A 15,379-nucleotide genomic window follows, 5' to 3' on the forward strand; every position below is an offset into this window, starting at 1 on the left:
TGGCTGAAGACAAGCAGAAAGGAACAAGATAGGACAAAGTTTAACTAAAACTTTACATCAGTGAATAGATTTGTGACAGAAAATTGTAGGAAAGAGTAGGTTATGTTATTTTTTAAGGGATAATGTCGCTGTAATAAGGTAGATGGATTTAAGACTCAGAGATAAAAGTGATTTAGACACCAGAGAGACATGCTTCCAGGGCGAACAAAAGTATTCAATGGTTCACAACCTTGTGCAAACTCAGGCAAAATGGGCAACGCTAACAATAATGGATAACAAAGGCATTGCAGAGAAAGCATTTGACCTCAGATCATGAAGTAGAGTCAGTCTGAATGTAAATTCTGGCTACTACTTGCCAAGGACTCAAGCAGCAGAACAGTTTTAGCCACCAATCAGCGTTCCATTTTTCATCACTGCATTACACAGGAGCTCATTGGAATTTTTGATAAAGGCATAATGATAATTCAGTGAAACTTCAAAATTCATATAATCTGGGACAATCACCCTGACAAGAGTGATATTGGAAGAGGAGTTCGGAGAATTTTTTTCAGTATTTCTTTGAATAAAACATTGTACAACTGGGTCGGGATGTAACTATCTCAGACCCACCGTTGCGCGATGAAATTTAGTGAATGCTTAATTTCACCTGGAGAGATCCTCCAGCAAATTGTGATAAAGTGCAGTTTTAAGGAATATAACATCTTAAAGTGAATCACAGAAAGGACAAGCTGCATCTAAAAACAAAAACAACCAATGACATGAATCTGAGAGGATAACTGACCAAGGTAAACAGGCTAAACAGACTGAAATATATGTGTCTGTAAATGAATAATGGAAAACATTTGAAGGAACAGTGTAAAACACTCAACAAAAGGACATTCCATTGAAACAGACAAAACCTCAGCAAGAAATCCCCACTGGCCCCTCACTCAGGACAAAATGGAACATATTAGATTATGAGGCTGACAATGTCACCAAAAATACTTAAAATCCTGAACTGTTTTAGGAGTAAGTATTAAAGGGATTGCAAAGGGTCTGCTAGCAGGAGGAGGGCAGCAGGAAGGGGAATCATTGTCACAGTTTATTGGCACAATAGGAACAGGGAGAGGTGAAGATGCTGGAGGTGGTGAGAATGTTACAGAGAGTGGTCAGGGCCTGAACACAGCCAGTACGGATCGCTGCAGCTGGAGGGGTTTGCAGAGGTAGGGATGGACATAAGCATTTTATTTATTCATTCATGCAATGTGGGTGTAACTGCCTGGACCAGCATACATTGCCCCACTGGTAATTACCCAGAGGGTAGCTCAGAGTCAGACATATTGCTGTGGGTCTGGAGTCACATGTTAGCCAGACCAAGTTAGAATGTCAGATGTCCTTCCCTAAAGGAGGTAAGTGAACCAGATGAGTACTTCCTACTGATCAACAATGTTTTTATGGTGGCTACACCAATGTCTTGTACAGATACAACATGACATCCAACTCCTACTCTCAATGCTCTCCCCAATGAAGGTAACCATCCCAAACGTTTGCTTCACCAGCCTGTTTACCTGTGACCTGTCTACCTTTCAAAGAACTGTGTACCTGCATCCCTGGGTCTCTGACTGACAACACAACCAGGGTCCGAGCATTAACTGTACAAGTCCCACCCTGGTTTGTTTCACCAAAATAGGACACTTCATCTTTATCTAATTAAACTCCATCTGTTATTCTTCAGCCCACTATCCCAACAGTACTGTCCATCCTGTTGTTTCATAGATAACTTTCTTCACTGTCCACTTACCCACCATTGTCAGTGTCACCCAAAAAAAGCTTACTTACCTGCAAACCAATATTCCCATCCAAACCATTTATCCAAATGACAAAAAACAGTGGACCCACTTCACCGCTGGTCATATGCCTCCAGTCAGAAAAACAGCATGTCTCCCATCACCCTCTGTCTCCTACCATCAAGCCCAATTTTGTATCCAGTTGACTAGCTCCTCCTGAATGCCATAACCCTTTACATTGATCTGAGCTTATTACCCAGTTTACCACATGGGAAGTAGAATACAGAACAGTACAACACAAGACCCTTCGGTCACGATGTCACGCCAAACTTTTATCCAACTGTAAGATCAAACTATCCTACATATTTTAAATTTTATTGCCATTCATGTGCCTATCCAGCAGTATATTAAATGTTCCAAATGCCTAATTTTACTGCCACCACTGGCAGTGCATTCCACTCACCCACCACTCTATATGTAACAAACCTACCTCTGAAATCTCCCCTTAACCACTGGCTAATCACCTTAACATTAGACTCCCTTGTAATAGCTAGTTATGTCAAGGTAAAAAATGTCTCTCAATATTCACTCTCTCTGTGCCTCTCATCATCTTGTTCACCTCTACCAAGTCATCCCTCACCCTTCTTTACTCCAATGAGAAAAGCTTTAGCTCCCTCAACCTTTCTTCATAGGACATGCCATCCAGTACAGGCAGCATCCTGGTAAATCTCCTCTTTACTCTCTCTAAAGCTTCCACATCCTTCCTGTAATGAGAGGACCATAACTGAATACAATATTCCAAGAGTGGTCTAACCAGAGCTCTATAGAGCTGCAATATAACCTCACGGCTTTAAAACTCAATCCCCAAACTAATGGAATCCCACACAATATATTCCTTCTTAACAAGCCGATCAGCTTGGGTGGCAACTTTGAGGGATCTAGGGACTTGGAACCCAAGATTCCTCTGTTCCTCCACACTGCCAAGGATCCTACCTTTAACACTGCATTCTGCATTCAAATTCAACCTTCCAAAATGAATGACATCACACTTTTCCAGATTGAACTCCATCTGCCACTTCTCAGCCCAGCTCTACATCCTGTCAATGCCCCGTTGCAACCTACAACAGCCCTCCACACTATCAACCACTCCACCAACCCTCGTTTCATTGGCAAACTTTCTAACCCACTCTTCCACTCACACATTCAAATCATTCCTAAACTCACAAAGCGATGAGGTCCTGTAACCTTTCCCTGCAGAAAACCACTGGTCACTGAGCTCCAGGGTGAATGCTTTCCATCTATCATCGCCCTCTGTCTTCTGTTGGCCAGTAATCCTGTATCCAGACAGACAGGTTCCCCTGTATCCCATGCCTCCATACTTTCTGAATGAGCCATAAAAGTGTTTTGTCACATTCTCAATAGATTCAATAAGATTTGTGAGGCATGACCTGCCCCTTACAAAACCATACTATCTCGAATCAAACTATGGTTTTCTACGGATTCAAAAATCCGCGCTCTCAGAGTCCTCTCCAATTATCTGCACACGACGAACAGAAGACTGACATGTCTGTAATTCCCAGGATCATCCCTATTCCCTTTCCTGAACAAGGGAATAACATTTGCCAACCTCGAATCATCTGGTACGACTCCAGTAGACAGTGAAGATGCAAAGGTCATCGCTAAGTGTGCAGCAATCTCTTCCCTCGCTTCCTCTAGTAACTTTGGGTTCATCCAGTCTGGTTCAGCGACTTATCTATCCTTATCTTTTGCAAAATTCTCAGCACATCCTCCTTCTTAACATCCACCTGTTCACATATATCAGCCTGTTTCACGCTGTCCTCACAAATAACAAGGTCCCTCTCAGCAGTGAATACTGAGGCATAATATTCATTAAGGACCTCCCCGACCTCCTGTGACTCCAGGCACAAGTTCTCTCCACTATCCTTACCCTCACTCTTGCCATCTTCATCTTCCTCCCATAATTGGAGAATGCCTTACGGTTTTCCTTAATCCTTCCCAAACAAAGCTTTTCATGCCCCCTTCTAGTTGTCCTAAGTCCATTCCTCAGTTCCTTCCTGGTATCTCCAGAGATTCACTACAGTGAGGGAATGGGCCATTTGGCCGAACACCTCCATATCAACCCTCCAAACAGTACAGCACCCAGAACCATCCCACCAACCTAACTTTCTCCATTTGCCCTGACTAATGCGCTAAACTACACATCCGTGAACTCTATGAGTAATGTAACATGGCTGAGTCACCTAACATGTACATCCTTGGGCTGTTGGGGGAAAATAGAGCACGTGGAGGAAATCCACACAAACACAGGGAGAATGTGCAAACTGCACACAGACTGTCACCTGAGGTTGGAATCGAAATGGAGTCCGTGGTGCTATGAGGTCACAGTGCTAACCACTGAGCCATCGTGCTGCTCCATGTTACCCTCTGGAAACCTGTCTGAGTCTTGCGTCCTCAACCTTATGTAAGCGTCGTTCTTCCTCTTGACTAGATGTTCTACATCCCTTTGAACCTTGTTAAATGCTTCGCTAAAGTCCACGTGCATAATGTTCACTGCTCTGCCTTCATCTATCTCATGGCCACCTCATCGAAGAGTCAATCCTGTTTGTGAAACATGGCTTCCCACTCACAAAGTCATGCTGACTACCTCGAATCATCCCTTGCCTTTGTAAATATAAGGAGCTCCTTTCTCTCAGAATCCCCTCCAACAACTTCACCATCACTGGGCTCACGGGGCTGTAATTTCCTGGCATTCCCCTGGAGCCCTGAAGTGATGGAACAGCATTAGCCAACCTCCAGTCTTCCAACATCTCACTGTGTCTGTTGATAATATAAATATCTCTGGAAGGGACACTGCAATCTCTTCCCGAGCTTCCCACAATATTCTAGGATCGACCTAATGAGCTCCTGAGGATTGATCTATCTTTATTTGTTGTAAGATTCCAGCACTTTCTCTTCTCTGGTGAGGATTCTTTCCAAGACATCGCTATTTATTTCCCCAACTTCCCAAGCTTCCATGTCTTTCGCCACAGTAAATACTGACAAGATTATTTTGTCTAATATCTCACCCATCTCCTCTGGTTCCACACATAGGCGACCTTATTGATCTTTAATGGTCCCTATTCTCTACAAAGATACTGTTTAGCTAATTGAAACTTGCATAATAAGCTTCTGATAATTCAAGTACACATATCCCCTGTACCACTACACCCCTCCTGCCCCCTTACAATTCGGCCACTTATGTTCACACCAACAAATTAAATCCAATAGGCTCAAAAACAAATTCTCTTTTATAAATGTATTCCCATCTGCCCAGTTATTGTATATTGACATATCATTTCTAACAATTTCAGTATACTTCTGATTTACTGTCAGGCTAACACTATTTGGTTTCAGACTGACAGCAGAAAGAGTTGTGGGAGTTCTTGCTTATCAATCTGAAAAAGGTAGCTTACAGGTTCAACAGGTAATAGAGAAGGTAAATCAAATGCTGACATTTATTATAGAGGGAATGGAGTCTAAAAACATGGAGGTCTGGCTAAAACTGTGCAAGGTACAAGTCAGACCACACCTCAATAATTATGAACAGTGTGAGTGCCCGAAGGAAAGATATTGTCTCATTGGACGCAGTCCAGAGGAGCTTCACTCGGCTGATCCTGGGAACACAGGGATTTTCTAATGAGAAGAGGTGGAGGACGTGGAGGTTGACCCCATTGAAGTTTAGATAATGAGAGAGAAATGGAATGAAACATGCAAGATTATGAGGGGCTCTGATCGGGAAGATGCTGGGAAGTTAGAAAATAGAACATTACAGCATAGCAACAGGCCATTCGGCCCACCATATCTGTGCTGTCCACGACGTTATTCTCAACTCATACCATCTGCCTGCACATGGTCCAGATCCCTCTATTCTCTGCCTGTCACATTTCTGTCTAAATGCTACTTCAAAACTTTACTCAAATGTCTGCTTGATAACATCCCTCGGTAATCTCCACTCTCTATGTAAAAAAAACTTGCCTCACACATCTCGTTTAAACTTCCTCTTTCTCACCTTAAACCTATGCACTCTGGTACTTGAAGCTTACACATCAGAAAAGGGATTCCGACTATCCACATCATCTGTCCCTGTCCTAAAGTTATTTTCCTGCACCTGGTCGCCTGTCAGCCTCTGATACTCTCGCAAAACAATCCAACTTCATTTAGTTTCCTCTTACACCTAACACACCCTTAAAAACCCTAACACAGGCAACGTGCTGATAAATCCATTTTTCACCCTCTCCAAAGCTCCACATCCTCCCTATTGTGTGGGGATGAAAACTGCACACAGTACTCCCAATGTTGCCAAACAGAAGTTTTATAGAATCACAGCATCAGATGCAAACCACTATACCCAAAGTTGTGACCAATGAAGGCCGTGCCGCCCACGAACGGTGGCACAGTGGCTAGCACTGTTGCCTCATAGCGCCAGACCAGAGTTCAATTCCTGCCTCAGGTGACGGACTGTGTGGAGTTTACACATTCTCCCCGTGTCTGCGAGGGTTTCCTCCGAGTGCTTTCTATTGCCATTTTCAGGAAGTTACTGACTTGCACCAAGATCCTTCTGTATATCAATGTCCCTTAGTATCCTAACTTTCTTCTGGACTTTGACACCATCACAGTTACTGTACTGCCCTTGATGCCAGTACATTCAGTGCCCTGATTGTAACCATATTGACATTACCATCACTGTCAGGTGCCTATAAAATAATTCCTGCTAATGGTTGCTGCTGCTTGCTTATTCTCAGCTCCACCCAAATAGACTCCAAATTTTGATCTTCAGATCCACATGATTGTCTCATTAATGCATTAATCTCATCCTTTCTTCACAACATGTTGGCTTTTTTCCCCGTCTGCCTCTTGGGACTAGATTGGGTTGGGATATCTGGACAGCATGGATGGGTTGGACCGAAGGGTCTGTTTCCATGCTGCACATCTCTATGACTGTATGACTGTAACTCAACAGCTCTTCAATATTCCCTTCCCAGCGATGTTCATCCTGCAGCTACATCTCTGGAATGACAGTCCCATCATATCCGTTCACTATCATTCCATCTGCCTTATGGCGAATGCAGGGAGTCATTCCTCAGTACTGAGTGTTTGAACGGATGGGGAGAGTTACAGAGATAGGGAGGCTTACAGGGTCTCGAGGATGTTAGAATTAAACAGATTTATATCTGGTCAAGAATGTCTGTGGGGCAAAGATGTTTGGGAATTGGAGGAATTTAAAATGATAGAGGGAGCTAGGTTAGATTCTGGAGATGGGGTAGGGATGAATGTAGGGAGAGACAGGCAGATTGAGAGGCACAGACAGGGGGTGTTTCAGGGAGAAGAGTATTGTGTATACTAACAGAGATATGAAAGGTTGTCGTGACTGAAGACGTTCACAGATATAAGAAGGCTTCACGATTCTGGAGGATACAGAGATAGGAAGGCAATGGAGAAGGCCAGATTACTAGTTGGAGACAGTTACACAAATGGGGAGGGTTGCACAAACTGAAAGAGGGTCCTGTGGTCAGGAGGGGTTTGGAGTTGGGAACAAGGGTGAAATTTTAAAAGATTAACATCGAAGAATTGGAGAACGATAAGGAGATTACAACTTTTTCCATAGCTAAGGAAGGGTTGTAGGAGCTGGAGAAGATTACTTAGATAGGGACCGATGGAGAGGTTAAAGACAAATACATTGACATGGAGGGTGGTATTGGTGGGAGGGTCTTACAGGGATAGACAGGACTGTCAGGGTTTACCAGGATGAAGGAATTTAGTATCTACTGCAGAAGGTTAGGGATTAGGCTGTTAGGGACTGGAGAACCTGAGAGAGACAGAGACAGAGAGAATGGTGTGGAAAGAGGAGATTCCAAACAGAGGAAGGATTATCGGGACTGGAGAATATTACAGAGATCACGAATACAGCATGGGCCAGGATTGATGCCTACGATCCCCTGTGCTGTCGCATTGAGGACCAGTACAGCAGAGGTGAAAGCAGGACCCTCACAAGATGGTGGGAACGAAGTCTAGAATGTTGTGGTTCCTGGCCCAGATCTGTATCAATGTCCGGTCTTCCAGGTCTGAATAGAGAAGGCCACTATCTCCTCCCTGTGCTGTTTACTGTGAGTAATCTTACAGGCTGCAGGATTTACTGAAGGCTCCAGATCTCACTCTCCATCTCTCCCTGGCTGACCAACCAGCATCAATGAGGTGATGGATGAGACAGGATTTAGGAATATCCTGATTAACTGCATGAGACAGAGAAATAGACAGATGTAGTGAGGATAACTCATGCAAAGTGGCACAGAGTCCAGCAGAGATCTCAAAATTCCCAGTCTTCATCCCTGGCCTGCACTGCTGCGTCTCTCTGGTTTGGAGAATTCTGTTGATTCAGGATCTCAGACCAGCTGTAAGAGGGAGAAACGCTGACAGAGGCAGCAAATTGACCTACACATCGAGGGACACCACATGGAGAGATACTGGGTGATACCACCAGAGTGCAGGAAGGTATCAGGATCACAGAATCGTGTCAGAAGACGTGGTTCTGATGCAGTGGGAACTGCTCCCAGTCCTCAGGGAGGAGTCAGCCATTATATTGGGATGGGCTCCACTGGAACTGTGGTGGGGCCAGTGCCCTGGTCAATCAAATTGCTTTAAAATGACACAGATAAGGAGGGACAGGGCTTAGGTTAAAGGAAATTCTCAAATCCAAAGAGAAAGCTTGAAATATTGGAAAACCATGGAGATGTGGCTAAAGACAAACAGGAAGAAACAAGAAGGGACTGAGTTTAACTGAAATTAGGTTTGTGAAAGGAAATTGTGATAAAAATTACTGTTTCTTAATTTGTGATTTCTATCTACTCGCCATCACAGAAACATGGTCACAGGGTGAACACAAAGATGGGTCATCAATATTCACAGCTACACAACATTGTGGAAATCCAGACAGAACGGGAAGCAGGATGGGGGACTCCCACAGTTAAAGGTAACAATTGGGATTACCAGGAAAATATGTGGCCTCAGATTATCAAGCAAGAGGAAACCAAATTCTGAGTAATAAGGGTTAGAACTCAAAACTGGAATGACAGTGTTAAGGCCCTTTTACAGCATTACATTGTTAGACACTGCATTAACAGGGAATAATTGGAATTTGTAATAAAGGCACTGGGATAATTGTGAGGGAATTCAATCTTCCTATCTCACTATCTCATTGGTGATGGGTCACAGCTGAGGCTGACTCTCTCCCACTCTCAGGGGGAGTCTGTAGGTGGCTGTACAGACCGATGTGACCTTCCACAGACTCTGTTACACTTGGGGTAGAAGGTGGCCGTGGGAAGAGGGTGGGTGGGGCGTTGGTGTGACAGCGCGCTCCTTGTGCTGTTTACTCCTGGGTTCCCATTTTCCCCACAGCAAGTCTCAAGGTGCTCGACACCTACCCAATGATCCTCCCCTACTTTGGAAGATCTTGGCCAAGTAATTCCCAGGAGTTACTAGATTTGATTACGAGATGAAAAAAAAACGATCAATTCTGAAGTACCCAATGTTTAGGGATGTGGACGCATTTGTTAAAGAGATCGCCAAGGAGTCTCTGAGTAGGAGTGCAGTAGGAAGAGGATGCATTGTCAGCGTTTAATCAGGTGAAAGTAACAGGGAGAATTAAAGGTGCTGGAGGTGGTTAGAGTGTTGCACAGAGTGCCCAGGGCCTGAAAAGTGTTACCAAATCAGTACGAATTGCTCCAGCTGTTTGCTGAGATAGGGAGGGTCATGTATTTTCATTGATTCATTCATGACCTGAGGATGTCACCGGTTGAACCAGCATACATTGCCCCACTGCTAATTGCCCAGTGGCAGCTCTGAGTCAGCCATGTTGCTGTGGGTCTGGAGTCACATGTGAGCCAGACCAGCTATGAATGTCAGATGTCCCTCCCTAAAGGATAAATGTGAACTCGTTGCGCTTTTCCAGATAATCAACAATGCTTATATGGTGGCATCACTAATGTCCTGTACGAATACACCATGACATCCCAACTCCTGCTCTTAATGCTGTGACCTAATGAAGGTAACCTCCTCAAACGCCTGCATCAACAGCCTGCCTACCTGTGACACAACTTTCAAAGAACTGTCTACCTGCATCCCTGGGTCACATATCGACAACACTACTCAGGGCCAGAACATTAACTGTACAAGTCCAGCCCCGGGTCTGCGTTACCAGAATGCAACATCGTGCATTTCTCCACCTGCTATTCCTAACATCATTGGCCCAGCAGTACTGTTGATCCCATTGTACTCTTAGATAACACTCTTCACTGTCCACTATTCCATCAATTTCAGTGTCACTCACAAACTTGATAACCATGATTCCTCTATTCTCATCCAAACCATTTATATAAATAATGCACAACAGTGACCCAGCACCGAATCCTATAGTGCACCATTGGTCACAGGCCTGCAGTTTGAGCAGTCACCCTCTATGAACATGCTCTGTCTCCTACACTCAATCCTGTTTTGTATCCAGTTGGTGAGCGCTCCCTGGTTATGTGTGATCTAAACTTACTAACCAGTCTATCATGCAGAACCTTGTCAAAGGCCTTGCTAAAGTTCATGTGGACATCGTGTACTACTCTGCTTTGATCTCTCACTTGTCTACCTCCATTGTCCTTTCTCTCAGAATTTCATCCATCGACTTACCCACCTCTGCCATCAGTCTCACTAGTCTGTAGTGGCTGTCGATGATACAAATATCTCTGCGAGGAGCCTTGTACTTTCCTCCCTAGCTTCTCACAAGGTGCTGGGATACATCTGATCATATCCCATGGTTTTATGAAATTTATTTTTGCATTTTAAGACATCCAGCACCTCCTGTTCTCCAATGAGAACTCTGTTCAAGACATCACTATGTATTTTCTCAAATTCCCGAGCTTCCATGTCTTTCTACATAATAAATCCTAAAGCAAAATAGTTGTTTCGGATCTTCCCCATAAACAGTTATTCCACGCAGATGGCCTAATTGACCTTTCAGGGGCCCTATTCTCTCCGTCGTTATAATTTAGCCCTTGTTGAAACTTGTCAAAATGCTTCTGAAAGTTAAAATATCCCCCTACCGCTACTTGCCTCCCCCACCCTTATCTATTCTGCCATTCATGGTCACACAATTTCAACAGCGTTAAAAATATTCCCCTTTTGTAAAATCATATGTTGCCCATTGTTTCTAAGAGTCCATTTATTGTTTATTGCTGTATCCTTTACAATATTCTCCAGCATGTTCCCGACTCACTGTCAGGTTAACACCGTTTGGTTTCAGACTGACTGCACAAAGGGTTTTGGGAATCCTTGTGTATCAATCTGAAACAGGTAGCTTACAGGATCAGCAGATCATAGAGAAGGCAAATCAAATGCTGCCATTTATTACAAAGGGAATGGAGTCTAAAAATAGGGAGGTCTTGCTAAAACGATGCAAGGTACAAGTCAGGCCAACCTAGTTTATAATGAACAGTACGCGTGCCCTCAGGAAAGACATTCTTGTATTAGAGGCAGGCCAGGGAAGGTTCACTCGGCTGATCCTGGAGATGGCGGGATTTTCCAATGAGAAGAGGGGGAGTAGATTGCCCTTGAATCCATTGGGGTTTTGAAGAATGGGAGAGAAATTCATTGAAACATCTAGGATTCTGAGGGGCTTTGACAGGGTAGATGCTGTGAAGTTAGAAACTAGAACAGTACAGCAGAGTAATAGGCCCTTCGGTCCACCATGGCTGTGCTGACCATGTTGCTGTTCTGAACTAATGTCATCTGCCTGCACATGGTCCATATCCCTCTATTCTCTGCCTGTTCATGCATCTGTCTAAATGCCACTTCATAACTTTACTCTCGCTGCCACCTCTCCCACCTCCTGAGCAGCTTCCACCCTCTCTGTACAGAAAACCAGCCTCATTCATCTCACTTAAAACTTCTCACTCTCACCTTAAACCAAGGCGCCCTAGTATTTGATATTTCTACATTGGAAGAAGGATTCCAACGATCCACACTATTCACATCTCTCCTAATGTTATATAACTGTGCCATGTCACCCCTCAGCCTCCGATACTCTCGCAAAATAACCTAAACATGTCCAAGCTCCTTATAGTAAACATATTCACATCCAGGTAACATTCTGGTAACCCCCTGTTGCACCCTGTCCAAAGTCTCCACATCCTTCCTGTAGTGTGGCGATGAGAACGACACGCAACATTTCAGACATGGCCGAATGAAGTTTCATTCAGTCACACCAGGACATGCAAACGTCTGAACTCAATACTGTGACCAATGAAAGGAAGCATACCAAACTCCTCCTTTCCTAACACATCCTGCTGTGTTCTTATTTTAAGGGAGCTACGGATTTGCACCTAAGGTCATCTATTTATCAATGTTTCCAATTAGTGTACTTCCCTCTTCCATTTGACTTCATAAATGCATTACTTCACACTTATCCCAATCAAATTCAATTTGCAATTTCTGTGCCTAGGGTTCTAGTAGTTCCACTGCTGCAACCTTTAACAATCTTCTTCGCTATCTTTAATTCACCTAACTTCCCCTAAACGTTACATGCCTTTCCAAACGTCATCTGCAAAATTACTTATCAAACTACTGACCTTTTCATCTTAATCACAGAGATAAATTACAAACAGAAATCACAGCATTGATCCTTGTGAAACACCATTGGCTACAGACCTCCAATCCGAAATTCACTGCTCCACATTCCTCTGTCTACTATCACCAAGAAAATGTTGTATCCAACTTATCAACCACCATAGATTCAATGTATTGTGGTTTGATCTTCCAGGACTCCCTTGCTATTTCTCACCTCCACCAAAAGTGACACTAAATTTTGATTCCCAGATTAAACTGGCTGTCTCACTGATGCACTGACTGTATCCTTTTCTAACAAATGGAGCTTGCTTGGCGTTTTGCTGATGCTGTTGAAATCCTTCAATAATCACATCCTATCCATGGTTATTCGGCAGCCACGTCTCCATAATCATAGTTTGATCATATCTGTTCACTATAGGTAATGCTGTCATTCCATCTGCCTTGTTGCAAATGCAGGGCACGTTTTGCTGAAAGTGGGTCTTTGAGGGATGGAGAGACGTCACAAAGTTAGAGAGACGTATGGGGGCTGGACAGGATTAAGGATAGTTACAGTTGCTAGAGAAAGTTCGCAGGAGAAAAGATTTATTGTTTGGAGGAAATTAGAGATAGAGCTCATTTGAATAGATTCCAGATAGGGATTTCTGTCGAATTGTGGCTCATTATAGAAATTACGTTGAGCGCGGTGTAGAATCATTCACAGGATAATAGGATGTGGTACATTTAACAACAGTTAAGAGGGATAGGGATGATGGTATGGACTGGAGAATATTACAGGGATAAGGAAATTAGTATGGTCGCCAGAATATTAAACAGACAGTAAGGATGGTATGCACAAGAGAATGTTACAGGCATAGGGTGGATAGTATGGACTGGAGAATGTTCCAGGGATAGGGAGGAAGTTATGGACTGGGGAAAATTAGAGGGAGAGCTGGTTAAGCACTGGAAGATATTTCAGTGAGTGTGAGTGTTGTGCATGTACAAAAATATGATAGGGATAGGGAGGTATGTTGAGACTGGAGGAGGTTACAGTCATAGAAAGGGTTGAGAGAGACTTGAGTCGCTTATGAGCAAAGGATAGGCAGTACCGTGTGGGGACCTGTTTACAGATAGAAAGGAGAATATAATGGCCTCAAAACAGTCACACCAATACATAGGTATATAGGAAATGAAGGATTTAAAGTGATTACACAGACCAGGAGTGTTGTACACAAAGAACAAAGAAAATTTACAGCCCAGGAACAGACCCTTTGCCCTCCAAGCCTGAGCCGGTCCAAATCTACTGTCTAACCTGTCACCCAATTCCTAAGCATATGTATCCCTCTGCTCCCCACTTACTCATGCATCTGTCCAGACGCATCTTAAATGAATCTACCGTGCCTGCCTCTACCACCTCTGCTGGCAACGCGTTCCAAATGTCCACCACCCTCTGTGTGAAGTACTTGCCACGTGTACCCCCCTTAAACCTTCCGCTCTCACCTTGAAATCATGACCTCTTGTTATTGAATCCTTCACCCCAGGAAAAAGTTTGTCTCTATCCACCCTGTCTATACCCTTCATGATTTTGTGATACACAGTGGAGGAGAACACACTGATCGGGATGGTTTTATAGACTAATTAATGTTACGAAATAATGGGGGTTGCAACGGTGAGAGCAGGTTTCAGCAAGTTGGAGGATATAGACGTGAAGGAGGTTACACACATAGCGATGGCTTTAGGGTCTGGTGGGGGCTACATAGTAGAGGGGTTGGAGTGACTAGAAACATTTCAACAGATAGGGAGAATGCTTGTGGTCGGCAGAACTCACAAAAACAGGGAGGATTGTAGGGTTTGCAGGACATTACAGAAATGAGAAGTGATGTATCAACTTAATGATGTCCACAGGCAGGAAAGTTTGTAAGGTTTGGAGCCGCTCGTCATGATAGAGAGGCGCATGGAGAAATGAGATGTTATACAATTGCGGAAGTTTGAATTTACTGCAAGCAGTTAGAGACCATGGCAGTGTTGTAAGGTCTGGTGGAGGTTGCACCGATTGGGAGGATTACAGGGACTTGCTGATGTTGTACATGGAAGTAGGGTTGTCAGGACTGAAGCTGGCAACAGAGATAGAGAGAACAGCAGGGAACTACAGAGATATAGAGGGGAGTGATCTCTGGTGGAGGTTCCACGTTGATGGCTGTTTTGTGGAACTGCAGGACCTTGCAGAGATTGACAGATTTGAAGGGGCTGGAGTGGTGTTCAGAGGCATGGAGAAATGTAGTGACTGGAGGATACAGAGATGGTGAAGGCTGTAGGAGATGCAATAATTTGATTGGACTGTAGAAGCTGGAGGGGTTCATACATACAAGGAGGATTGTAGGAGTGTGAGGAGTTTACAGAGATAGGGAGGTTGGAGCATTCTCAGGACTTATTGGTTTGGAGCACTGTCCAGACTGGGGGGGCGGGGGGAGGTTTCAGAATGAGGGAGGGATGGAGCAAAAGGAAACAGTCGCTGAGAATGGAGGAATATAAACATGTCACTTCGGTGCTGTGTCACTGACGGTCATCAGGAGGACAGTTGTCCTCATTAAAATATACAGATCCTCAGGAAAATGGACAGGGTGGATGCTGAAAGGATGCCCACTTCCCCTTATGGGAGAGAGACAAACAAGCAGAAATGTTTGACCAAAATGGAGAGTGGGGGCGTTATCATATTTCTCAGTGGCCCAAATCTACTTCCACACAGCTCAAAGCAAGGCAATGCAATAACAAAGAGCAAGGTCGTTTGGGGCTGCAAGAGATACGAGACGAAGGCCAGGTTGGAAGGGCTGGACAGCATGAGAGAGAAGAGAGTGTTCAACAGCTGGAAGGGTTTACAGGGTGTGGACACTGTCAGGACTGGAGAACATAACACGCTCACTCATGAGAAGGAGATAACGATATGGCACAATGTCAAACACAGCAGGACGATC

This window comes from Chiloscyllium punctatum, chromosome 6, assembly GCF_047496795.1.
Source record: "Chiloscyllium punctatum isolate Juve2018m chromosome 6, sChiPun1.3, whole genome shotgun sequence".
In the NCBI taxonomy this organism is placed as follows: Eukaryota; Metazoa; Chordata; class Chondrichthyes; order Orectolobiformes; family Hemiscylliidae; genus Chiloscyllium; species Chiloscyllium punctatum.